The 25,078-nt window shown below is 37.5% G+C and overlaps 1 protein-coding gene across 1 annotated transcript in view; it reads right to left on the reverse strand.

Moving 5' to 3' along the window:
• Window positions 1-674: 674 nt before the first annotated feature.
• LOC145988732 (toll-like receptor 7) overlaps window positions 675-25,078 on the reverse strand; it is a 73,627-nt gene continuing 49,223 nt past the window's right edge. The window contains exon 2 of the mRNA XM_083123851.1: window positions 675-1,792. The gene's annotated coding sequence lies outside the window, so the exon portion shown is untranslated. The remainder of the gene's footprint in view (window positions 1,793-25,078) is intronic.

Below are 25,078 nucleotides of genomic sequence, written 5' to 3' on the forward strand. Positions count from 1 at the left end.
TTGACGTATTTCTTGTTCAGGTCATAGGACACTTTCACAAGGGTAAAGTTTCTACTTATAAAACTATATTAATAATTTTATTATTGTGCAATTAATAGTAAATGCACAAAACACCTTTTTTAATATTCTCAGAGAAGTCAAATGTGGACTTGTATCAAATTTAAAGCATACTTTTTAACAAAAGAAAAAATGAAGAAGTTATAGTGAAGAATTTCAGTTACAAGTGAAGCATAAATATTTTATGGGTAGAAAAATGTATTCACAAGAGCTAAAATGTCAGAAGTGCTCTTGAAATGAAAACTTAAAATCCCAAAACTGTTCACTTATATTTCACAGGGATACAAAACCTTTATCAACTTCGGACACTTAACGTACTGAGGCTCGGATTTACATATGTGGAGGTTCAGTGCTCACATAGTGAGCTCTATGTACAATGTGAGTTTTAAATTTTAACCAAGATAAGTCAGATGGTCTTTTTATTATTAGTTATTTATCCGTGTATCCTCTTTCAAAGTATTTTTCAACAGCGAAAAGTCTTTTTACAGATGGAGAACAGAGGCTGTAGCACTCTTTTGCTAAATCCGACAACACTTGGTAACAACATGTGTTAGTTTTCTATTAGAAAAGGTGGTTAAGAACTAAACTAAAATTAACATTTTTAAGGAAAAAATTTATTTGACGCTATATATTTACAATATTGGCAGCACCTTAATTTTTTTTAGGAAAAAAACTTATGCATTGACATGCTTGCATGTACTACCTCAGTAAGGGAGAAAAATGTTCATTGACTAGTATTCTTGGTACGAAAAAACTAAGTCCATGTAATAATCATGCATTTAGTTTCCATCAGTCAAAAAAATATGGGTGTAAGAGTGAGGGAGTTCTTCTTGGGGGGAGACGGTCGAGAAGTGGGAGGAGTCGTGTGTTTATCCTTCCGTAACAACACAGAACAGTTATAACGGTAGAGTTTCTTCTCAAGCACGCGCACATACACACGATCATCTGTAACTTAATCCGTCTGCATCTTCTTTTAGAAACACACTTGTTAGTTACCTCAGTTGTGTATTTTTGGACGGGTCTGCTTTAACACCGAAAACTTACGAAGAAACAGTTAAGTTTTACTAAAATGAAACAACATCATTCGATTCTGAGCACAGTTTGAAGGAAGATTAAAAACCTTGCATTACTTCTTCACTGGTTTGCTGTCGCTCTTCACAACACACTTTTAACAATGACGGTTCCCACTCACAATCAAACGCCCTCGCATACACCTGAGTCAGGAAGAAAGGGGGGGGGAGAGCAATAAATAAAAAAAGAGGGTTTAAAAAATGACACAGTCTTCTTCTTCTTCATTTTTCTGGTACCTGTATGAGCGTGCACTGTTGCCAAATCATCTTTCCCCCGCGGGAAGACCTAAAATGGTAGCTTCGTGAACAAGGTCTTGTTCCTCAGCTCTTGTGTCCGTGTGCGTGTGTTTGTGTGTGTGAAACGGGAAAAAGGAATACGCGTGTATTTTGTTTTTAGAGTTAAGACCACGGTGTGACGAACGTGTGTACCTGACTTGGTTCTTCTTTTACAAAACATGGAGGAGGGGGAGGCCGAAGGTTGATTTTTGTGCCAATTGTTCCTGAAGAATGTTGATCTTTGTTTCAATTTCTCGGTGAAGGACAGACGGTTATTGTCGAGACAATTTCCTTCGATTTCTTTTTATACAACGAGCCTGGTCACGGAACAGCAGCATGTGGTCACCACATCCGAAGCAGCATTCTGTCGTGGACAGTGGACCAAAACCCTGAAAAGACAAAAATGACACAATCAGCAACTGACAAATGAGTAATATCATCGCACACTTATCGCTAATTATTCTAGAGACATTATCTCATTACATATGGGTATTTTATCCGTGTAGCTGTTAATTGTGTGCCCGAACCAGATTTCGTCATTATTCATCTGTCCACTCACCATGGGATTAATCTTTCAGCTATTGTATGAAAATGAACAACAGAGTTTAATGAATCCTATGACAATACATTACATGCATTTGTCAATGCTAGAGATTATAACAGCAGCACGGATTACCAACCAACACTAACTACTTATACATTTAATGAAATTTATTTCAGTATTGGAACTATTTCGTGCATGGGCAAAATATGATAATTTCTTTATACACTATTTATTTGTTATCTGTAGTTCCACAACGAGCAAAAATATGAGGTGTCATTATTGTTATTGTCATTATTATAGGATCATTAAAAAAAAACTAAAATTCCTTTAAGGTATATTCCATTTTTAGCAGACAAGTGATGGTAATTATCAAAAGGCAATAACACACGATGCAAAATTACAGGAATTTGAGTTGTTGTTCATTTTTGTTGCTGTTGCTTTTGTCAAGTCCATAAAAGCTGCAATATACACCTGACTGCACAGAAATGCAATGTGAGATCTGGATCCGGGTCCAGATATTATATGTAAAGTTACTGAATAATACTAAACAAGGTCAGAACATACATTCAAAAGAGCGCAAACAATATTTCACTTTTTGAAATAAAGTTAAAAAAATTTCGAACACTGTGAAAATAAATTTTGGCGGGGGGTTCTGTTCCACTCGAATCTAAAAGTTCCCTTTTGTACTTAAATACACACCCACAGCAAAATATTTGTAAAACGTTTTTGTGAGACAAAGCATAGCCTACTGCATAATGCAGATATTTTAAGTTATCCAAAACAAGATTTAAAAAAATGACAGTTTCTTTTAAGTTGCTAATATTCAAGATTATACATGCAATGATATTCAGTGGTCAGAAATAATGAATCAGTAATATGACGTCACACGGAGACCATTTCTTTTTTGGATATTGTAATTGTATGATTTATGCAAGTAATACCCAAGATATTCATTACTTCCGTTGAATTATTATTCTTAGATAGTCTCATCTGAAGAAAACAAAAGTGCAAATTCCTGAGGGGTCAACATCTATGCATTTCACCTCGTTAATATTAACTAGATTTTAATGCCATGCATTACAATGTGATTTCATAAAGGTAGTTTTAAACACGCAGTTTGTGTGTAGGAAAAGTTTATAATTATAATGTAGATTGGACACACGATAGGTTATACTTAGTATTTCGCATAGCTGACTTCAAATGCGTCCATTTTATTAAATACATCTCCAGATCATGAAAATCAAGACCAATGTTGTATAGCTTATTGTTCGAAAAACGCAACATATTTCTACTTGATGTCATTTCTCGTCAGCGAATGAACTTCTTTACACCCAGATTGATCCACCTTAATGCATTACTCTTGTGTCACATGAATTTCACGTGAACATTCTAAGGTCTAAATCAAAATCCCTGAGACCTTCTGTAAACAAACGGATCACCGATTCGATGTATCACTCCGCGTCAGCTGATCCATGACCGCAATCATCTGCTGTTACACTCATAGTTCGCCGCACCTATTCATTTTATATAAGAGCCTCTGAATGTGAGAACCCGTTCTCAAAACATCAGACGAATATGCAGCCGCATATATTGTTACTCTCCCGGTCATTCTCTCTTTCATAACCCTTAAAACTGCAGACACTGACACACCACTGCACTGGGATACCAACTTAACCACTTCATTTACTGGTTTCTCAGGATACTACTGACAGAACGTTACATAAATATTGAGTAGAATCTGTTTCTCACCCCTTTGCAAAGGCTGTCCTTGCTGGTGTTTTGAAAACAAGCTCGGAGAACACGGAGACTTTCCCTCACGCATAGAACTCGGCATGTTATTTTTCTAAGGCTAAGTCAGGCAATATTACTAAGTTGCACTACTTCCTTGCTGTTCACATGATTATTTTTAGAAAATAACCAATGTTATAAAATATCATTATGTACACAAATCTCTAAGCTCATTGAAAGTTATATTACTACAAAATGTTCACACTTATCTTGCCTTGCGATGTCACCAAGTTATTTTACGAAGTGCACTATATTTGGCGGAACAAAAATCGTTATTAGGATGCTTGTCAAAGTTTCCAACCGCAATAAATTTACGAACTTTTTGTCTTGTTTTGATCATCATCAATATATTTATTGGACTTACAGCAATGCATATGGCTGTTTATGCCCATTATATATTTTAGTTACATAAGATGCAATTTACATAAAATGTACAAACAAATTTCAAATACACTCCTATCTATATCATCCTTAGAAATATACATTACCATGTTATATCATTTTGTCTAAAAAATGCAAGTAAAATATATTCAAAGAAAGAAGCCAAATTTATGGGAAATGATTACTGGTGCAAAGAGTTAACCATAAAGGTGAAGCAATAAGTAAAAAAAGAAAGAGCATTGGGTTTAAAGTGAGACGTCATTTGCGGCAGCGTATCCCATACTACAAATTTGCCATTGTTTTACCTTACGTAATGAATCCTGTAACAACGCTGGATTTTCGTGTGGATTATTTTACTTGTATGAGTTTGCAATGCTTTCTGCATGCAGGTGGTTTTGTTTACAGAAGGTGTCAGGGTTTGTGATTTGACATATAGCTACAAATTTTCAAAGGCAAGCTTCTGTGTTGTCTTCGTTTAATTCTTACAAATTAATTGCCTAGAAAGGTAACTGAGGTCGATTTTGTCGACAATATGCAAGAACTCCAAATATCTCACAGAGTTTCTTTGAATGCGTTCTTAGCACGAATGCCCAATCCCAAGTCAGACATCATGAAAGCTGCTTTTCCAATGATCTGAAAACACGGTTGTGAAAGGAATAACGAATATAATTTCCATATTTTATTGCCTTTAATGTGACGAGGAAAGCACTGCAAATGTGTTCTGAAAGTTGTTTTTGCAGGTACAAGGTACAATAATAGAAATTACTTTCCACACGAAGCTCATCAAAATACGTATGCTTTAGAAAGGAAAGGAAAGCAAAATACATTTTACATCGACTGAAAGTTGGATAATGAAGAGGAACTCGTTTAAGACAGATTTAATCTTTTAGGAAATGTGTGTTCTCCACAGAAGGAGGAAATAGTTACTACAGTATTGTTGAAATTTCCCATAAGATCTTCCGTTAATTGTTCTATCCATCAGGAGAAGCCAAAGCTAATAATCCTTTATACGTACAAGATGTGAGTTTTGGTAAGCTATCAAAGAGCTAAACCTGGATTAAGGATATGCATTCAAACTGTATGGAAATAACCACTAATATTATTTGTTAATTTCTGCTAGAAGAAATAATATTGGTAGATAAGTACGAGGGTACTGTAAGAGTTAAAGACTGAATTACACGAGGCTAGAATTCGCCTTACACGATATTCGTTACCCTACTTCTTGGTAGTGTTTTTGGTCCCACGTGATATTGCGCAGATCATAAAGCTAAAAAGATGGACGAGCGATTTCAAAAAAACGTCGTAGGGGAACAACTACTGCTGCTATTTTCCTGACAATTACAGGTTTTTTAATAATAATAATAATAATAATAATAATATAGATATGGGCTAGAAATTGGTTTGAAACAAGAAATTGTTATCAAGTTGTACTCAACGTGCTTTTTAATGAACTCGAGTAAGTATTCATGCATGAGATTCCAATTCATTCATTAAAAAGAATACCGTTGTTCAACTAAATATATCAAATATTCAGTACACTGATAATGATAAACACTTTCATTAACGGATAACCCAATGGATACATTCCAAAACATTAATAAAAAATGATGTAATTAATTTCTGATACTTTTTATCGATCAACAAACAAAAAGGCCAGGCAAAATCTGCTTTTCCTTTACGAACTCACAGATTATCCTCACGTGACCAATCGTTCGCTCTAATTGGTTGCAACAACAGCATGTAGCAAGTTGCAATTAGAACACGGACTAGTCAGAACCAGCCTGGCAGCCAGTCCAATGCCAAGAAGGGCATTCCAGTAAGTAAACTAGTTCGGTGTGATTCGGCCTTTAGTACTGGCGGCAACTATAGAGGTAAAAACAGTACATATTTTATAGAAATCAGAATAAAACTAAATGTTGGGCTATTAATGGCGAGTGTGCCTACCCAGTAACATTCCTCGGGTCACCAATATAGTAACCTCAACAATATATTGCTGGTAAGTACAGCAGAAAATATAAAAACATGATCAAAAGTTTTGCCGTGTTCTTTGTCTAGATATGTTTCATCAAAGTTCTAATCACAGAAACATACATATTCTATAATATTCATGTCTTTTCTGTACAATCAACAATAGGATTGAAAAAAGAAACATGCGTTAACACACTGAAATATTGTTTAACTGAACAAGGGTTAAATTACATAACAGTTACAGCAAGCTATCCAACTCTAAAAAGTGTTGATTCCGACAAACTTCTTTGAAGGTCTTTTTCACACGTCATCTCAATGACAGTCTCGAAGGATAATAATGACAGGACTGTCCTTATCAGTATTTACGCAAGCTATCTAATTGCCTCTTCTTGACAGCAGAGGGAGAAAGAAGAGCAACTTGAGACCCAGAAAATCGAAGGTTATTGATGCGCCGAGCTGTCTGTGAACCTGCTATAAGAAGAGGGAAGTTGTCATGTTCACGAGGTTGTCCCATCTGTTACGGAACCATCAAGATAAAAACAGGAGGTAACAGAAGTCCTCAAGTTCCTCAGCCAAAAGACAATTTATACATAATGAGATTTTCTTTTTAATGAGCATGAGTTGGAAGGATTGAAGAGTTTGTGGGATGAATAACGTGACATGGATAACTGTATTTTTGTGATTAAAACAGAGAATTAAGAAGTTAATGAAGAATCTCTCTCTCTCTCTCTCTCTCTCTTTTTAGACTAGAAACATTGAGTCAATTGTCACTTTTTGGTCATTTTTTCAGTATTTTTAAAATTGCACTTATTTTTAAGTCTTCTGAACTGCATTTTCTCCGCGGTAGTTTTGTGCGTTTTAGTCGTATCTCCGTCTCTCGAAATTCAACATTATAAAATCTATTTTTTTTTAAGAGAGAGGGAGAGAGCACAAGTCTTTAAGGTATAATACAATACAACCTTTAAGTCAATATAACAAAAACACAGTAGCACTTGATTTTTCCCTCTTTCCATTGGTGGTTTAATCCACTAACCATCTGGTTGTGTCGAATTATTTAAGTACTGCCAACAATATCACGAGGGATTATTTCATGGCAAAAATCAAGATTATCTTTCAATATCTAAAGCAACTCTATGGGACATTTTTGCGGTTTGCTTTGGGTCATGAATTTACAACACTCCGTTGTAATTATGGTATAGCGGGTCCAAAGGATATATCTTTCAAGATTATTTACAACCAAGTTCACCTGGTTTTAAAAAAGAAATGTGTCATCAAATCCGAAGATATAATTTGTAATACTACCACCTACGGGCATCCCCGAAGGCGTCCCAGGTTCGATGCTCGGTGGAGGAACATAGTGGTTCGGATCCTACTTTTAAACTGTAGGTCCAGTCCCTATTAACTTTTTGTTAATAAAGCGGGCTTAAAACTAAACTTCAATCAATCAAGAAACTTTACTATCACAATGCGGTGTGGTCACTGGATATCAGATATATTGTTGTAAAAATGAACAATTCCTTATAGCCAATAAGAAACTTGAATCGTAAATTTACCGTAAAAATATCTTAAAATAAATTAACGTTACGTTAAGAATCTCCTTATTCTCAACATTCCGTTATGAATGTAGCCAAAGTAATTGGATTCACAGAACAAATTATGTAGGTTTTTGTTAAAGTTTTAACTAAACGCTTTCCAAACTTATTTCTGTAACTGGATTGGCTAGAATGTGGTGTAAGCCAAGGCTAGAACAATTCATCAACTTACTATGGGCTATTCAATTCGTTGAGTGTGTGGAATATCAAAGAACGTAATGTGGCATCGTAAATTCCTAATAACGCTTTCATTGAACATTTGAATACAAGACATACCGAAGACAGAACTGCAGACGGAAGTATATTGAAATAAAAATTTGAAGGCAGGTTATATGATCCCTCGCTTCGCACAGTTGATCAACCAAAAAACAAAAAACAATGGTTGTAAAACAGGACTGAAAGAAACGGAAGGAGGTCATTTATGCTTCATTATGAACTCCATTAAGAAGAATTAGCATGCAACATGTAAAAGTCAAGACACATAAAGCATGGCCAATCTGCTTTGTACCACCAACCAATTAAAGGGTTTCATACGACGTGGATTACAAAACGGTATTTGTGGAACACAACTTAAATACCAATTAGTGACGTTGAACATTCCTTTACAAGATATTTGAATATTAGACCGAATGTCCAATATAATAACTTTTTCTAACACTAATAGGCACAATTATTATACCACGTGTCAAACATAATTCTGTTGGTAGAAAGTCATAAAATTATTACAAAACTACCGTGAAGTATTAACCTGAAAATGTAACGAGTAAAACAATACAGATTATCGGTATGGAATGATTTTAATATAATCTCACGAGAAAGCGTAATTCAGTTTGCTATTAATGGGTAAAGAGTGTTTTTATTAATGTTCTAATGCCATTGTACCATTATGTACACTTTTGCGTTGTAACGAGTCCGTTGATTTCAATTGGGGTTGTTAAAACGCGGAAGTGCTTGTGTACTTATAAATATATGCAAAAATGTTAGCCTTTTCATTGGAAATTTGCAGAATATTACATGTAATAACTTATCTCAAGCGTACCTTATGGTTCTCATTACCACCAAAAAAAAAAAAAAAAAAAAAACCAGGGTCTGTTGTACATGTTGACAGAAGAAAACATTTTCACGTAAATCAACAGGATTGAAGTTGCATATTGCCACGAGTTCTGCTAACCCATTCGTCATTCCAGGTGTAGGCGAGTGTACCAGCGGACCTCGTGTCAGACACAAAGTTGAAATCTTTATTTTTAATAAGCTTCCCCGCTATCTCTTTAGATTATGTCCTGGCATGGTTATAATTCAACAGATTTACTGGTTGTCACTATATATCAGAATGAGTGTTACGTCTCATGTTACGCTGTGTCTTGTGGCAACTGGATGAAGGAAATGGCCTTGAAGAGTGGAAGAATACTTCACGAAATCCTGACATAATCCAAGTTGCTGAAGACAGCTGTTGTTAGCTGTGAGACGTTTCAAATATACCTCACAATGATCCGGGAATGAAATGAACAGCAGAACAGGGGGCGTTCTAGGTGCACTCACGCATGCTGTTTGGTCATTCTTTGTCCTATGCACAACTCAAACCTGTCTTGGGACATGCAAATTACTATTTTAACTCAAAAGTTAAGCAGGATCTGCTACTTGATGAGAATTCTGAGAAAATGTTTTATCTTTAAATCATTTAAGAACAGTATATTTTGGACAGATTCAACCTGTACTTACATATGGTATCTTTTCTGGGGAAGTTCACCCAAAATGCAGAAAATTTATATTTGGCAAAAACGGATATTAAAAATTATGAAAAATATATCCCTCTCAAGCCCAACGAAACAAATTTTCAATTAATTTCAAATATTACCTCTTCCATGGTTGTACATATTAGAAACATTGTGCTTTATTCATACAATTTCTGAAATCTTCTCAAAAAATCTGGACATACACAAATACAGCACTCGTATGCATAACTCCCTCCACCTTTCTACTGTCCGCACATCCAAAACATATAATGGTCTAGGATTTCAAGGTGTAAAACCTTATAACAAACTTCCAGAGGAATTCAAGAATCATAATCCAACTAAATTTAAAATGACAGTAAAGAGCTTGCTAATGAAGTATTTGTTTTATAGCACAGGAGTACTTAGATCATATTTTTCATTAATAGACATAACCTTTAATTTTTATTCTCATTAATAAACATAACCTTTGATTTCTCTTCTATTTTTATGTTATTTTATACTCTTTTATACTTTTTAATATGCATAAGTATGTGTTAATTCCTTTGTACTAAAAATTATACATGTAATTGACCTATCCCATATCATAGTGCTATTTGTACTTATATGATCAAGTGGATGGAAATAAATATATTCACTCTATTCAACTTTTAATATACTGTGTCAATAACTCGGGATAAATTGTTGAAAGAGAAAATAATATGACAAAGAGGAGATAAAGTGAACAGTTGAAGTAACTTTCAAGTCAAGTTTTGACCGTCAAACACACGGATCATAAATTGGAAAGCACATTGAAACTATCGGTTAGAATACTTCAATTTTCATGTGCGAGTCTAAACGTATACGCCATAAAAATTGATCTCTAAATGTCGAAAGAATAATGGTAAACAAAATTTCGTGGCAAACAAACGCCATTAAACAACAGTTCACAATAATCAATGGAAAACATATTTATTTTATCATCGAACTTGACCGATATTTTCAAATTGGCAATTCCGTTGTCATGGTGAATAAATAAACAAACGAAAGTCTCCGTTTTACAAAACTATTTTCAGAATGAAATTCACAAGCTTAGACTGACTGAACTTGTATTATAAATACACAGAACCGTTGTTCAACAGGAGCATGGAAAGGAAATATTATGAATATATCTTGTTAAGTAAGAGAAAGATTTCTCGGAATATTTATGTATTGAATGGTAAAAGTTTCTTCTGACGTAAGTATTAGTTAAAGAAATACTAACAAAACAAATAAATAAATAATCCTGTCCTGACAACCTTCAAGTAAACATAATCTGCCAGTCTTTGCCCTTGTACATTTAAAACAAATTTCTATTTGAATAAAACAATAGTATACATATACACGTTGTTGTTTTTTCAATTCGACTCTATAAAATATGTGTACTTTTATTATTCCTCGTTTTCAACTTGATGCCTTCTATTTATGGTTATGTGTTTTATAGTTTTTGCCCGATGATGCAGGGATATAATATGCTTCGCCTTGTAATCAAGAGCTTTCGGGTTAGATCCACAGTGGTTCAGATCTCGCTTTAAATTGCAGGCCAAGTCACGATTAGCCTTTCTGTGCATAAAATGAACTTAACTTTGACAATGTTAGGACAGTGTTCTGACCAGTTTTGTTAATACTGTCCTTATAACTTATAACACGTATATACGCCTCTACACTCATACATAGCTCAAATTCTTCTACGAAATTTTTAAGGTGATGGTTGTTAATCATGCTCATCTCCAAATCAACAACCCCTTCCCCACTTTGGTGTCAGTTGTGGTGTTAAAACGCATCTGAAGCGAGTAACGAAAGCATGGGAAAGAACACTCTCTCAAAATATGCTTCCAGCCCTATGTCGACTTGGCATCGTCGATGATAACAGTTTGTTGAGGAGGTATCCAAACTCGCAACTACCAGCCGCTAGCCCCAGCAAGGTGTCGTCACGCACTGTGTAATTTTCGCTCAGGTATCTTAAATTGCAGTGTTGCCAGCAAACAACTCTTCTCAGTGTTGCCCGGAGGCGTTGATGCATGAAAACATTTCTCGTTTCCTTACGCCGCTGCCCAGGCTTGACCGGCACGATTCCCTACTGTTATATATTTTCCTCTTCTTCTTCATCTTTGCTCCATTCTTCTTTTTCTCGTCCCTTTATAGGTAAGTATTCTGTGCACTTATTTTTGATGATTAGAGTGTTGCAGTAGCGTGTCATGATTTCGTGTCAGAATAGTGTTTTTTCTTCCTTCTTTATTTCCACATTAACAGTGCACAAGACATCTGTCTGGCTGTAGTGACTACGGTTGGCATGTTTAAAACAACTTGTTTAAAACACATGGCTTTGTTTTTTCACAAATGTTTAAAACGTTTAAAACAAAGTGTTTTAAACATGTTTTTTTTTCAGACTTGTTTAAAACATATTTTTATACTTGATGTTTGATAGTTTGTGGTTGTTTGCATGTTTCGTAAGTATGCCTTTTCATCCAATAGGCAATAAGTGTCATTCTGTTTACTGTGTATAGAAATTTGTTCAGTGGCTGAAAATGTATATTGAATTAACAAAGAAACATGTGACGAATAACCGTGGGTCACCACGTTTAAAACACCTGGCTATGTATCTTTTACAGGTCTTTAAAATATTTTTAAAATTGAATACTACATGCATAAAACCGTTTTGATCTTCACTTAACACACTGCAAAATGTGCACATTTAGTTGCATTGACGATAAAAAAATGTATTAAAAAAATAGCTACCACGTGGACCCAGTGAGGCCTGGCAACTGTGGATTAGTTGAAGCTGTGGTTGAAGCTTCTAGAACAGCCTACATGCGAGATTTAAGACTAACACAAATGTGTATTTTAAGAAGTTAGTCAAGCGTTTACGTCATAATAGGAACACAGTCCATCCTTGGTTGATTAATATATTCCTTATTAATCACTATTCTTAGAAAGTAAGTCTTCTTGGCGTTATGTTTTAAACGTTTTATTTGTTTAAAACATGTTTTTTTCGGTTCTTGTTTAAAACACTGTTTAAAACATTAAAACATGTTTAAAACACACAAAAAAATGTTTGTTTTGTTTCTTTTTAAAAAAAAAAACAAAATTGCCAACCCTGACCTGGATACAATGTACTCCTGTCACGAAAATGGAAGTTTTGTCTTTCAGAGGTTAAGCCACAAATGTTCTTTCGAGAACAATTTCGATTTGTTGTGTTCATCGTAATGATATTTATCCGCGGTGGCCAAGTCGCATGGCGTGTGGCTATCATGCGATGGACTCATATTCGATTCCCAGGGACTGTGACCTCCTCATGCGTGAATTTAGGGATGACCTTCTGATAAGGCTCCCAAAAGTCAATCTCACTTCCACGTAGTACACTTCGGTAACTGTTTCTTGCAGGCCAACTAGGCTCTGGCGCTTGGACCCATGGCCAGGATAATTCTCTCCGGTTTTCCACTGAGTGTGCTGAGTGCCCCTTTACAGCCTCGGCTTATAACTAGGTAAGGAGCTTTTAGTTCTCAGAGATAGTTTAGTTTTAGTTATTAAGTAACGAATAAATGAATTAGTTCTAAAAATTGAAGAATGACGTTTTTAGCAAACATATTTTATTTCCTTGTTTGGGGCCTGTCTGCAATTTGTTTCAGGCAAGGGACTTATCCCCTAATTGTGTCATGGGCAAAAATAGCCTACATGCTGATGTGCCCATACTACAAAAATCAATCACTGTATAGTCTCTATGAGCTTGTACAAGCATGTGTTTTATGGAACCCAGGCACATACAACGCTGCCCGCTTGAGGGGTTGAATGTAACGAGTTAAGAAGCTAGAGGTCTCAGGTTCGAACTCTTGCCAAGGAGGATTAAAACATCCAACAGGAAATTTAAAGACCTGAAAGGGAATTTTCAGTCTAACCAGGGACAACACTAGAGGACGCTTAGAAGTGAAAGTGGGGGGGGGGGGGGGGGTCGGTTCGGCGGAGATTCCAAGAATAAAATCTGTTTCGCACAAGTTTCAGGAATTGCAAATATTTGAAAATTCCGGGTGGGAAAGGGTCCCCTCAGCATTACGGTATTTTTATAAAGCTTTGAATAAGTACTTGGAAATTAGTTGCCGATTATATTTTCTGAACTTACATTTACGCCGCCAACCTCCGTGATGGAGTGGTTAGAACAACGTGCTACAACGCCAGCGGTCCTGGGTCCGAATCCCGGTATGGGCATGGGTGTTCATTGCGAGTGTTCTTTCATGAAATCACTTATCCTCATCGTCGCGATTAGCCAAAAGTGGCAGAAAAGCAAATCTAAAATAAAAATCAAATCGAGTCACCTTATATTAATCCAACATACAGCAAGTTTCTGGGGGGGGGGGTGGATTTCAACTTAAAACCTCACCTTTTTCAATACGACAATGGTGTTGATAACAATTTTGTTATTAATACTAATAAAGGTGCGCGGACAGTGATAGTGCGCCTTCGAACCAATACGAGGGCACAAGCCTCTTAACAACATCAAAAGCTAATTTGAGCAAGAAGAATCTCAGATAGTATTACTCTTATCAAGAACATTTTAAACACACACAAATATCAAAATTACGACTCCTTTGACGACAGCTGTGTAGGGGCACTCGAGCCTCATATGGACAAGGCACCTCACAGTGGATTATTCGAGCTGTGGTTTCAGACGCCGAAGCCTTGTTAGCCCGCAACAACGCGGCTTATTTACAGAATGCGCAGCGCAGATCTCTGATTTTACGTAACTCTTATTCCTATTTGTGCTAATCGCAACGATGAACGATGATTGGATGAGACTGCTGAAGACTCACACACGCCAGGAGTCGAACAGGAAATCACGGCGAGATCGGGAACTGCCACAACTCCTTATGCTACTATACTCTGTCCAGGCAATCTGTGAAGCAAGGGAGCGCGTAAAGCGCACTCACTGTACCTCTCACGCGTTCACCACTTGCGCAGAGACGTGCTTTCGTACGCTTGCTCCATGAGATAGAGTATACACCAGTGCTATACGTTCGTGTGAAAGGCGAAACTCATGCAGAAACGCATGGTATTGCTAAACATGAGCGCGTGACAGAACAAGAGAGAATATGCTATCCTCCCTCACTTCAAACCAGCTCTCACATTTCCCTCTGTCCCTATTCTCAGAGTTGTCTGTGCAAGGAATCTGAATCAAACGCACAGCCGAGGTTTTTGGTTCAATAAAGTACGGTTTTACGGCCCACTATTAAAGTTACAGTTAACGGTATATAACCTATCGGGCCTTCCAATGACTTCTACTGGAGGGATAAATGCGTCACAATGGCCCATTGGTCGGACCAATTATATGATCTTGTGTTGTGATGTCAGCTGTATTGATATAGTTCTGGTCATATTAGTTCTTTCTTGTCTGGCTGGTAAACCGTACGGTGCGCTGTGGTCATTGATTTTCCAGCTGTAGGCCAGTCTGTTGGGTGTCCTGATGTTCTTGATGGCGTATCGGTTTGGGAATTAACTTTTGAAGTTCAATCGCAGTAAGTTAGTTTTGCAATAGAAGCTCGATGCAGAAATATGTAGTCATCTTCTTGCGCAGGCGGGGACTGCCTTGGCAATATTGAAAAAATATACTCTTTTGGGGGATTGACTAAAACACTAGTACGATTACTTTTATTAGCTCCAGTTTCACTGAGTATACAATTAGCTTGAGTCACAGCGAAAGAGGGGAGGGAGAGAGAGAGAGAGAGAGAGAGAGAGAGAGAGAGAGAGAGAGAGAGAGAGAGAGAGAGAGAGAGAGAGAGAGAGAGAGAGAGAGAGGCGCACACACAGCAAGAGGGAAAACCTACACACAGTGAGAAAAAGAGAGAGACAGACAGACAGAGAAAGAGACATGTTTGTGTTATGTCTATTTTAACTCAGACAGGCTAACCAATCAGGACTGGACCTACAGTTTATAAAGTGTGGTCGGAAGCACTGTGCAATGAGTACTGTTGCCCACGAGACGACTACACTTTGGTCTGTCTCGTCTCGTCTCTCAAAGATGCCGTCTCGTCTCGAAAATATTCATGTGCACGTGGCACAGTAATTTGGATCCCACATTAAACTGTAGGTCCAGTCCCGATTAGCCAAACAAACAACCGAAAATATTCATTTATCCAGTCTCGTATCTCGTCTCGAAAAGGAGACGTGACGGGAAATGTATCGTCTCGTCGCCAACACTAGAATGTGCCTGGAACGCGCACAGAGCGAGCGAGAGAGAGAGAGAGAGAGAGAGCGAGAGAGAGAGAGAGAGAGAGAGAGAGAGAGAGAGAGAGAGAGAGAGACAGACAGACAGAGAGATAGATAGATAGATAGATTGTCCACTGCGAAGAAAAACGTTGCAAACAAGTGAAGAATAATTAGTTTCTTCCCATTTATCCCACAGAGTGATCCGCGACGTCATGGTAAACATTCTATTTGTATTGGTGTACTGATGGCATAGACGGAGGAGCAAACACACAAACTACTATTGAGTCTCCCCGATAGCCTAGTGGTAATAATATTATCATGTAATCAAGAGGTTCCGGGTTCGAAACCCGGTGGATGCACAACGGATCCCACTTTCAACTGAGGCAAGGTACAAATGTGAACATCACATGGACTCAAAACAACAATGAAACTAATCAGGATTCGAACCTACGACAACTTGTTTAGTAGTGCGTCACTCTAACCACTCCGCCAAGGAGCCTGGCTATACAAGAAGCTAACACAGGTGCCAAGAAGAGTCAAATTTCGCGAAGAGCCTGGGGAAGGTTGAACGTCCGTCCTGCAGATTTATTAGAAGTCCTTAATATTTAAGCGACGCTTAACAACCCCTTTCACGGGGCCTAATTGTTGCATAACGTAACGGCACGGAAGGGCCATCTGTGCCGGGGCCCCACGCCTCGTTTATATTCAATGCTAAATTAAAGCCAGTTTCCCTCAAAGGCAAATCTTACGTGTTCTTGGTAACAAAGCCGAGGGAGGGGGGAAGGCACGAAACGACTCCACGTGCATACATCGTATCAGCCAGCCTCGTTTATCGACTACCAATTCGCTATTCCATTGTCATTTGGGCTGGCACGATCCCCTCGGGAGGGCATCAAGAATTAACTAGACACCTGGAGCTGTGAAGTGGTTCTTATTTATAAGGGCAGGCACCCGAAAAGGAGGAAGGTAGAAGTGGAGAAAAGGGGTGAGGGCAAGAGAATGGAGTAGGAGACGAAAGGTAGTGAGAAAATTAGAAAATGAGAGGAACAGAGAGAGATGGAAAAGAGAGAAGGAAAACAAGATAAAAAGGAAGAGAACATGGAGAAATGTAGAGGGAGAAAAGCGTGACTATGAAAGTGACAGAAAAAGAGAGAGAGAAGGGCCGCAGGCACGTATCTAGAAATATGTTTCCGGGGGGGAGGGGGGTCCGAACCAAGTGTTTCAGAAATAATAATAATAATAACAATAATGTTTAAATTAAAATAATTATATTAAATCAAATTAATACTAATTACAATACATAAATTAATATTATATTATTATTACACGAATAGGTAAAAAGACTGTATAAGAATAGAGATATAACAGCGCAAATTCATTACGTAGCTTACCTGTAGTTAAGATCGGAATAATGTACATAAAAACAAGTAGCTACACTGGCAATGAATTAATGTCAAATAGATGAATAATTGAATATTTATCGGATAACAAAAATGATGTTACATGTAGTTGGAGAAAAGTAAGTGTCTGATTAATATTTTATGCATATTATTTTGAGTAGTAGTGTACATAAATCTTCTTTGTAATGTCATTCAGAGCCGCATGATCCCAATATAATCCTTGCCTTCTAAAACGTTCAGAGGAAATTAATTTCCATCGATTATGCAACAAATGCTAATACTTTAATTACTTAATTTTAGTACTTCGCAAGTCTCTTGGAGGACTGGACCTCCTTTAAATACGCCCTTCGTGTCCTTCAAAGCCGTATGATCCCAATATAATCCTTGTCTTACAATAAGTTCGGAGGAAATTATATAACAACGGCTAAACGAATACATTTTTCATTATTTTATTTTAATACTTGATAAAACTTCCGGGGGGTCCGGACCCCTTGTACCCTTTAAAATACGTCCTTGAGTAGGGGGGAGACGCAGAAATAGGGATGAGGAAAAGTGTGAATGACAGTGAAAGAGAGAAGAAACATGAGGAAGTAGAGAGAGAAGAGCGTGAGTATCGAAGTGACAGAGGAAGAGAGAATAGAAAAAAACATGGATAAATAGAGATGAGGAAGAGCGTGAGTATGAAAGTGGCACGAAGATTGAAAGAGAGAGGAAACATGGAGAAATAGTGGTAAGAGTGTGAGTATGAAAGTGACATAGGAAGAGGGAAAGAGGGATGAACATGGAGAAATGGAAATGAAGTAAAGAGTGAGTATGCAAGTGAGAAGACGAAAATCTTAATAAAAATTGCTAAAGCCTTGGGTGGGATTCAAACTCAACGTTCATAAGACATTCTCTCCTTCTCATCTCGTCTCGAAACAACCGAGATGGTGTCGAGAGTACCCAGATATGTGAAACGCAACCATACACGATAAATAACAGTAAATTGAACAATCCTCATACGATTTATTACACCTATCCTTCAAGAGAGATTTTTCCAGTATTAATGCAGGAAATATTTCAAAAAAATATGATACAAATGGTAACAAGAAAAATAAACGATATCACTTTCAGTTAATATTGAATATTCCCCCCTCCGTTTCGCACTCTGTTCCGCCAAAAAAAGCGAGGGAAAATGGCCGTAAAGCTTAAAGTGAATGTTAACTCGAGGAAAGGCCTCGTATTTCATAAATTCGATTATATCTCATTCATCTCTTCTCCCTCCAATAATTTTTCCCCCTGTTGGGTAAGGTAGGGGGTGCTCCCACATTTGAAATAAAAGACTGTCGGGGAAAAGTGACTAATTTGGGCCATTTAAACGGGATAATTCCCATCAATTTTTCCCTCCCTATCCATTCTTCCCTCTCCCCCTCCCCCCAGAAAGTCCTAAATTCAAGGACGATCCCGAAATGCATATATATATATATATATATATATATATATATATATATATATATATTCCATTACGACTTTCATCCCTTCGTAATTTTTCTTCCGTGTGGGGTAAAATCGTCTCCTCAATTATCTCAGGGTGTCATCTGGACCATAATCCCCATCGCGCCTTTCCTACCACCTGGGGGAAAAAGGATGGTACGCTAAAGCTGAAATCTGGATATCTCTTACCGAAAGTACCCCATTCTAGTTTTCTTCTGCGAGTAAGGTGTACAGTTATTTCAGCACTCCCGAAATGCACTAGAATCGATTCAATAATATATGCATAGTATTGAAACCTTGACGAGACATGTAAATATTCAGAGTAGTTACGTGCAGAAGTGAACTTTCTATTGAACATATTTTGACAACAGAGAAAGTAATGCGCTAAAAAATCTGACACGGGAAAAATAAACGAACATCGGTGCGAAAATGCCTTACACACAAACTCAGCAGTCGACGCTCGACATTGCCTTGCTATCAGGGTTCTGAAATGGCATATCTTTTGGAAAGCAGTCTCTTCCATGTATTATACACTCTGGAAACTGCATTCTTGCGGGCAAAAGCGGCTCTGGCGTCTGCATCCACAGTCAGTATAATTCTATGTTGGGTTTGTGTTCTGTGCATCGTCCATGTATGCTTATGATTGGCTTTTCATCCATCTCATGTAAGAAATCAAAATTCATATTCAATGCGGAGAAATGAAGTAAGGTAAATATAAGCAAAGAAGCAAACAAATACACAGCAATCAGATGATGAATCTTTTGCCCTTCCAACAGTAAATCTAGCAGAAAAGTGATGTGAACTAAACATTCTAAGAGTACATAAAAATGAAAGAAAAGCGATGTAAAACAAACCAATCACAGACAAGAATAGAAGGATAGCATCACCATCTTGCATCTGTTGCCCTTTCAAAAGTAAATCTATTAAATTAAACTAAATACAAACAGAAAGAAACAAGAATACAGCAACCTCATTTTGCTTATGTTTCCCTCCCAAGAGCATATAAAGCTGACAGAAAGCGACAACGAAAAAATGACGAAGAATGAATCAAGTACAAACAAACAAACAAAAATAGCAACTACATCTTGCATCATTTGTTCTTCCAAGAGTAAAACAATAATTCACGAGACCAGAACCAAACAGTCCCGTATTGGTACAATCCCGAGATCCAAGAATCAGATATATTGGTGCATCGATACCATTCACCCTCTGAAACACACTCATTTCCTCTTCAACACCCCCGTCCCCCCCCCCAAAAAAAAACAACCATGCCGTTCATGTATTTCCCATGAAGCGTGCGTGTCGATAGGGTCTCCAATTACAGCCTACATGTTTTGTTAGGGAGACCCTGCTACGGATGTCTTAATTAAAAGATTATGAGGACGGAGGTCGGTCGCCTTGTATTTTTTCACGGAGCGGAAACGCGTAGTCAATGGAGCTTAATGATAAGAACTAGAGGTTGATAACACAAAAACATGAAACATGGTTGACTTTGAGTTCTTCCCTGGACCGGAAAACATGATTCGTTCGAGTTAACCAGAAAAAAAATATACTCGGTTAAGCTTAAATATGGTTTTGTAAGCATGGTACCGCAAATAGATTCGTTTTGAAATTTGAGCAGAGATAGAGAACTGAGAGACTTACCCATGATTCAACGAGAAAGAAAACCAGAAAAGACCCAGAATTAGGGACCATACATATTGTTAATCGCAATAATACCGAAAAAAAGTTGCATGCTTCTCAAAAACAACATATAAAACAACTTTTTCAATAGTCAAGTAGTGAAATAACTGGAATTTCGTTGAATGATTGATTAGTTTATTTTACTTCGCTTTTCTGCCACTTTCGGCTAATCGCAAAGATGACGATGAGTGATGATGCAACTGATGAAAGGACACTCATTCAAATGCAGGTATTCGAAACCGGGGCACCTAGCGTCGTAGCGTGCTGCGCTAACCACTTTTTCACGCAGGTCGGCAACTAGAATTTCGTCTTTTACGTGATTTTTTTATCCTTATCGACAAATATCGCTATTTCACGCGGAAAATGTGAAAAATTCCTCGAACATCGGAAATATGCATTCTTGAAGGCTTGTTATAGGTGTGCGCGTGTCATATTTTTTTACAGTACCATTTTTTTACAATGTTATTTTGAGTATCTGTGTTGCGCGCAATACATGGTGTCCGCAAAAGAATGTACTCTTTTTCGAAACAATTATTCTCAGCCCAATGAGGTGGTATGAGCATGCTTTCTGGTGCAAACGGAAGATTATTCTCCAAGTCTTGTTGACATTATTATTTTCATAAATCTGTAAACTTCTAGACCAGCGTTGTTGAGTGGTTATTGAGCGAAGTGGTTTGACTGGTACAATCTTCTCCGGACACCCTGTACTTACTTGAAAATATCTTTATAGACTCACTCAAGTGCATTTCTCGCATGCAAGTCTTTATCTCTTATTACCATAATAAACATATGCTTATTTTCTAGTTTTAATCTTTCAATCCAGTTAATTAACATTTTTGCAGCCATTAATAACGCTGAATTTTATGTATTATAAATTAGGTTTTAAGCAGAACAAAGCTTCTTTGGACAATCTTTCCTGTAATTACCAAGGCTCTTTGAAGTCCTAAGCTGTCACGTGTTGGTTCATTTAGAAAGTGAGTACAAAAGGTGAAGAATGATTACAGGAATAATTTTTTTTCGATTTTGATGCTGAGTAGGGCTTGTTTTTGAAAATGAGAGGGGAAACAACTCCGAAAAAGTTAGAAAAATATGTAACTAGCCAATTTATGATCTTAAGGAAGTCATCCTTAGTCATCAACTATTTTGTGGAAAGCCTTTTCAGCAATCTTGGAAAAACTAAAGACGCCTTTGTGACGTGAGGTCATGTGAAAAAGCTTCGTTGATTAGAACTCAGAAAAGAACCGACTTAGAAAATGCTGAACCAACACAAAACAATGCTTGACTATAACCCCAATAATACTGAAGAAACGTTTAAAATGCTGAACCAAAGCATAAAAACGATGAGTGAACTCAAAAATGCTGAACGATCATTCAAAAATGCTGAACGAACACTCAAAAAATACTGAACCAACACAAAGCACATGCTTAACTATAATCCCAACAATACCAAAGTTACGCTAATAATGCTGAGCCAAAGAAAATAAAACGCTGAACGAACACTTAAAAATGTTGAACCACATGCTTAACTATAACTCCAACAACACTGAAGTTTCGCCAATAATGCTGAACCAACACACAGAACATTCTGAAATACGACACCAGCAATTTCGAACAGTCAATAACGCTGGAGAAACGCAAAAATCCTAAAAAATATATCGTACCAACAAATAAATTGGCTTCACCGTAATCCAAAGAATCTGTAATTGTGCAATTCCCAGGGTTATTTACCACCCTTATTCCTGTTTACTTTCACATTTTTACGAGCAAATTCTTGAATTCTCCCTTTCCGTTCAACATTTTCTTATGGCAGCCAGCGGTTCACCGTTTCGGTAAGTCCCTCGTTGCTGCAGGGTGTTGTAGCCGAGGTACTTGGCGGTGAAAAGTGGGAGGATAGTTTTTGTCGAGGGCCTGAAGAGAAAGAAAGGGGGTGTGGGGGAGGGGAGGCCAGGAAAACGTTGACTTTCCGTGGGAAACTGACTCCAAATTGTGAAGCGTGACGTGAAGGTCTCGAGGAATGGTGTGGGGGCCCCGTTTTCTAGCAGTTCGCTTCAGTCACACGATTTGAAGACCTGTTCTCCGCCTCCAATGCATTTTCGAAGGAAGAATGACGAACGGAGAGAACTCGGGCTATTCAGAAAAGTTTCCCGTCTTGAAAAGACTCGGGGAGGCTCGCTTCTTCAATACAAATTGAGCGAAACCTCTTGCCTCCGTGCGATGACACATTCTTTGCCTACCAATTTCCAGGACGATGGAAAAGAAGCGTACCTGGGTGGTCATCCCCGTTTTTCCACAAACAGAGTGTTGCTTCTCCATTCATGCGTACTTCCAATTGTAGGAGAGACTGTTGCACACCCCTAGATCACAGAGGGGTATGAAGGTTGGTGCGTACCACGTGCGTGGAGGTTTTCACAACAAAAGAGGCTTTTCTGTGTGCTAGTCGAAGTGAGAGGAATTTTAAACCATTATGGTTTGGTTTGGGGGCACTTGTATTCTTTCCATATGTAGCAAAAGGTTTCCTTGCCATTCTCGAAAACTGTTTAAGGTGACTTAAAAATTTACTAGAGTGAGATTATTTCCGTAACATCCCTGGCTATCCTGCAATTGCAGCTTTGGAGCGAGTCACAGCTCCGGAATTTATCAATTAACAAACGAACCAATGACGTCATCTCAACTCAACACCTATCGTTAAAACTCGGCTGAACCTTCGAAAACAAGTGCAGCAGTTTTCAATTTTTTCTTTACTATCGAAAAACCGCTATGATTGTCCAAAATGTGAAAAATTACATGTGCTTAGAATTCCTTCTAGAGTATTGCCGTGAATCTTCTTTGCTTTTGTCACCTTGAAATTTTCAATTGTTTTGTGGATACGTGAGTCTATTAAAGGATCTGAATGATCAACTACTGTGGTTTATTCTATAATCTATACCATGATGTTTGCTAGTTATGAATAACGAAACATGAACGATAAGCATGCGTCCAGGAATTAAACCTCTTCTCGAAAAAAACGGTGGACACACAAGAAGTGCCCCCTTTTGTACTGCTGAAAGCTGTTCCCTCAAAAATAAGCGTTACAGTTCAGTGTGGACGTAGGTATATACGGCTGCCTTGTCCAAAATTGAATTGTCAGCCCCTCAGTAACATTTGAATAACAACCCCTTCCCTCGCACTTCCAGTGGGAATAGTTCTTTACGATATTAATAAGTGTTAAGTGTTTCAATTCCAAATTTCAAAACTTTCATTGCAAGATTAACATATAATGAACAGTTGTTTAAAGAATGGAGGTGGTTCTTCCTTCCAAACTAAGGTTCCTGGTTCGATTCTTGGCCTGGAGTACAGTAAAATCGTCATTCATCATCAGATCACGATTAGCAAAATGGCATTCTTTATTTTTCACTATTTTCCATCTATTTTCTATTGCTCTTCTCTTGACTTCATCTCTACGAACCTACCAACTTTATACTTTGTTTGTTTTTACCTTCCTACCTCTGCATTCCACATTTCCCATTCCTGATTTACAAACTAGGACGTTTTGCCTCTTCGTTACCTTTCGCTCCGCCAGCAGGCTGATCTGTCATTTCACAACGAATTGTCCCAGAGCAGAGTCACACGAGAGATTTGCACCGGCAAACTTCCCAGCGAGGAGACAAGCCTGTTACTGGAAATTCCTTGCAAATGGAGGAAAAGCACGACGTACTCTGCCGTGTTGTTCCTCCCACCGTATGAGGTCACGAGGTCAGGGACAAACTTCCGAAAGGTTGATCCAACACTTGGTTCGGCTATGACGTAGAGGGCAGCACTTTTATTTTATTATTTTTTTGGTGGGAAATCTGAGATATTTTGTGTTCGAGTGCAATACCCAAGCTTCCTTTCTCACTGTGACATTCATGAAGCTTATCGAATTGTTAGTGCTGTTAAAACCATGTTTTGAACAACATACTTTTTCTTTCCATTTCGATTTCGGTTTTCAAATCCTCTTTCTTTTTATTCCTTTCGGTTTCGGTTTTCAAAAACATTTTTTATTTCGGTTTTCAAAAACATTTTCCTTTCGATTTCGGTTTTCAAAACTTTTTCTTTTCCTTTCGGATTTCAAAACCCCTTTTCCCCATTCCGTTTCGGTTTTCAAAAACTTTTCTTTTTCTTGGTTTCAGTTTTCAAAACTTTTTTCCCTTTCGGTTTTCAAGACCTTTCTTCCCTATTCCGTTCCGGTTTTCAAAACCTTTTCTTCTTGGTTTCGGTTTTCAAGACTTTTTTTTCAGTTTCGATTTTTGAATTTTTTGTTAATAGCACTACTTGAAAGTTTATCACATTGCATTTCATGGCAGTCCTCTGCACTATTTTCTATGTATGTTAATCCAAAGTGTTTACAATATGTACTGGCATCGTTATTGCTATGAACAATAAAAATCCTTGGCTTTTTTAAAAAAAATGTTTTAGAAGTTGATCAATATGAAACAAAGATGAATGAATAGTATACAAATGATTAAATTTTTGCGTTTCTGTCGCATAAAGAGAAGAAATTTAGTTTCATTTCGTAATAAACGTGAAGCATACTACTTGATTAGTTTGGCTATTGCCTCAATACTAAATGTATTACAGCAAAATGTAAAAATATTCCTTTATATTTGTTGAATACTCATACATTGCATCAAAACATCCCCAGTTGGCAAGGAATTTTCCACAACTTTCCCCCTTTTATAAATTTTCGCGGATACTGGAAAATCAAAATTTAGGAGGCAAATTCCAGCAATTGCGCATCCAGAATAGGCAATTTTTCGGGGAAGCATTGCCCCCACAGGGACCATTAGAAGGCAAAAACGAAGCGAATACGCACTCATGCCATACGGCATGGGAGTGAGTTCAGCATCTTTCAGGTCCCGCTGAAACCAACGCCTAGGTCATA

The sequence above is a fragment of the Lepisma saccharinum genome, chromosome 6 (genome assembly GCF_977018435.1).
Source record: "Lepisma saccharinum chromosome 6, izLepSacc3.1, whole genome shotgun sequence".
NCBI lineage: Eukaryota > Metazoa > Arthropoda > Insecta > Zygentoma > Lepismatidae > Lepisma > Lepisma saccharinum.